Source organism: Spinacia oleracea, chromosome 4 (genome assembly GCF_020520425.1).
Source record: "Spinacia oleracea cultivar Varoflay chromosome 4, BTI_SOV_V1, whole genome shotgun sequence".
NCBI classification, from domain to species: Eukaryota; Viridiplantae; Streptophyta; class Magnoliopsida; order Caryophyllales; family Amaranthaceae; genus Spinacia; species Spinacia oleracea.
Window position 1 is genome coordinate 93,286,947 of NC_079490.1, and position 3,539 is coordinate 93,290,485.

The 3,539-nt window shown below is 43.4% G+C and overlaps 1 non-coding gene across 1 annotated transcript; it reads right to left on the bottom strand.

Moving 5' to 3' along the window:
• Positions 1-1,011: 1,011 nt before the first annotated feature.
• On the bottom strand, positions 1,012-1,114 carry LOC130460251 (small nucleolar RNA R71). Its single transcript, XR_008920183.1, has one exon. It is a non-coding gene; the product is annotated as a small nucleolar RNA R71 (small nucleolar RNA).
• Between the last annotated feature and the right edge of the window lie 2,425 nt (positions 1,115-3,539).

A 3,539-nucleotide genomic window follows, 5' to 3' on the forward strand; every position in this document is an offset into this window, starting at 1 on the left:
TAGCACGTCAATAGTTGCTTTTCTCCTATGTATCAAGTCCTTGCATCGTAGTTGTGTGATTCCTTTGTCCTTCCCCGATTACCCTAGCCTATCCCCGATTCCCTAGAGCTTTTCTTATTTGGATAATCTTTTTTGATAGCTTAGATTCGTAGTCATTAATTCAAAACCAAACTCTGTCCTAAACTAGCTTAACTAGAAAACTCAATTCGCTCCGTTTATTTGGGACGATCCCTATGCTTACCGCTATAGTCAATATAGCCGGTTAGTTAGGTATTTTACAAATTTTGTTTGATCGAGGTTTGTTCTTTCAATGACGGAAAATACCTCTATCAAAGTGGCGTCGTTGCCAGGGAACGGTTGTTGTTTTTGAGTTTTGTGGAGTCTAGTTTAACCATAGAAAATACAAAAATATTTCACTCTTGCTTTAGATTTCCTTTGCATTGCCCACGGTTTGTTTGAGTTTTGTATGCAAGATAGGGGTAAAAATTGTCATAGGTCTCTATATCCTTTCGACCTAGAGTAAGAGAGGACTTTGCGAAGATTGAGGCGTATCCGAACCCGTTCATCAAGCTACAATAGATTCGAAACTTTGAGTGAAGCTACGGAACAAGAGGCAAGTGATCATACCATTGAGACAAAGGCTCTTCCGGTCAAGAACTTAGGCATTCCGGGAGCCTTTGAGGCAATTGTGGGATTTAAGCGCCCACCACCAATGCAAACAATTTTGAGATCAAGCCGCCTTGATCAATTTGGCGCAAAGTCATCCATTTTGCGGAAAGAGTAGCGAATCACCGCATGAGCACTTGAAACAATTCGAGAACTATTGTGATACAATCAAACACAATGTAGTGACTTCGGATTATGTGAGGTTGACGCTATTCCGCTTCTCTCTTTTAGGACGTGCTAGCGATTGGCTTGACAAGGAGGTTAAGCCAAACTCACTTCGAACATGGAATGAAGTGACAAGCGCATTTTTGAGAAAGTTCTACTCTCATGGGAAGACGGCGGAGTATCGTCACAAAATTCAATCATTTGAGCAAAAGCAGGATGAGTCGCTTTTTGAAGCTTGTGACCGATTAAAAGAATACCAAAGAGAATGCCCTCACCATGGGATTCCTAAGTGGTTGCTCCTCCAAACTTTCTATTTGGGATTGAGCCCAACATCCAAGACAGGTCTAGATGCGGGGGCGGGTGGTCCCATAATGAACAAGACGGAGGATCAAATAGAGGAGATCATAGAGGATGTAGTGCAAAATTACCAAGCTTGGAACGTTGGTACAAGGAACTATGATTGAAAAAGTAGAAGTGATGATGGTAATGGGTCAATTTATGCTATGGAGCAAGCGCGGATTATCGAGAAGCTTAGCTCGAGATTAGAAAAGCTAGAGAGCACTCCAAGTCAACCCCCATTGCCATCAACAATTCCATCGCCTTCGGCTACTCTTCTCACTAAGGGGAAGGCCAAGGTGAGTTCCTATGACACCATGCCTTTAGGTACATCCTTTGGTAATAATTGTCAAGATTATGGGCATTTCCCTAATGCATGTCCTTTAATGCATAATGTTTCTTATGTGGATTATGTTCCTTCTTTTGAAGGTGATTTTGATGTGGAATATGCCAATGCTATGAATGAGAGACCTAGATATGATGGCCCCCCGAATCAAAATTTTAATAGGCAAGCACCTAGAGGCCCTCCTATGCATGGATCCTACCAAATCTTTGGCCAAGGAGGTGGGTATGATAGTCAAGGCAAAGGTGGCTATAGGGCGCAAGGCTATCAAGGCCAAGCACCCTATGGTCAATCTCATGGTCTTGGCAATCAAACCCAATACAATCAAGTTAGTTATAATCCTAACCATCAAGGTGGAGGGGGTTACAACTATTCTTATGGGCAATATAGGGGTGCCTCTAGTGGGGGTTATCCGTTGAACCTGAGAGGTCAATATGGTGTTTCTCAATTTACACCGCCCGGATTCAATGGGCCAAGGACCTATGGAAACCAATTCCAACAAAACCCTATGGGTTATGGCAATGCACCTCCACCACTCTCGCCTCTCAGGTCTAACCTTGAGGCCCTTATGGAGTCGTTCGTGGGGGCGCAAGCCAAGAAAAATGTTGAGTTTGAAGATGGATTCAAGTAATCCAACATTCATTTGAAAATGATTGAAACCCAACTAGCACAACTTGCTAGCACGATCAAGGAACAACAAGTGCATACTAGTCTCCCACCCCAAGGTGAAGCTCCTAAGCAAATGTATGAGGTCACAACTAGGAGTGGGAAGATTTTAGATGATGGTGCTAAGCTTGTTGATGCTCCTGGCTCTAGGGGAGAAGGATCTAAGGGAAATGAGTCTACGGACTATGATGTGGTGGGAGAGAAGTCTCACGTTGATGACGTGATTGATGGTGAAAATCCAACGGAGGCTACTCTTCTACTTTTCCCTACTCCTCCTCTCCCCTATCCTCAAAGAATTGTCGGAAAGAAATTGGATAACCAATTCTCCAAGTTTCTAGATACTATTAGTAAGCTCTATGTGTCATTGTATTTCACCGAGGCGCTTAAGCAAATGCCACATTATTCTCGGTTCATGAGAGACATTTTGTGTGGCAAAAGAACTTGTGGCCCCAAGGACACCGTGCATCTTACGGAGAATTGTAGTGCCTTGATTTTGAGCCTGTTTCCCCCAAAGCTCAAGGATCCTTGGAGTTTCTCGATTCCTTGTAGCATCCAAAAGCTGAAGTTTGATAACGCTCTTTGCGATTTGTGGGCAAGCGTGAGCATTTTTCCTTACAAAATCTATGAGAAGCTTAACCTTGGTGATCTCATCCCTACCCCTATGTCTTTGCAACTAGCCGATCGCTCGGTTATGTACCCCTTGGGTAGGGTTGATGATGTTCCCCTTGTGATAGGGAAGTTGACTTTCCTTGTTAACTTCATTGTCTTGGATATTGATGAGGACGCCCACACCCCTATTATTTTAGGGAGGCCATTCTTGGCCACAGCGGGTGCTCTCATTGATGTTCAAGGTGGTCTTATCACCTTGAACGCAGGAGATGCCAAGGCTAGTTTTAAGCTCCCTATTGATAATGAATGTTGTTCCAAGAAGAAGATTTGCATGAAGTTAGACGCTATTGCATGCATTGAACATCGTTATGCTAACATTTCTAACAACTCTTGTGTTTCGAAGTTTAATGATAAGCTTGCTAGGGACAACATCAAGGAGAAGAAGGTATTTGTGAACTCCTCGGTGTTAGGTGATTCATTTGATGATGTGATAACCATTCCCGAGATCTTCGGAATGGGTCCAGATGATGTTGGAGAAGAAACTTCGGCCCCCAATGGTAAGAAATCCATGAGCAAGAAGACCAAGACGAGAAAACATAAGCCCAAGAACAGTTGGTTTGATCCCCATTCCATGAGTTACGATTTGGGTGAGTTGTTTGTGCCCAAAGGGGCAAAGAATAGCTTTTTGACTCGTGATGACCCCGAGTTGGTTGTGTTTGACCCCCCATGAAAATTGGGGTATTCGTCAAGCTAA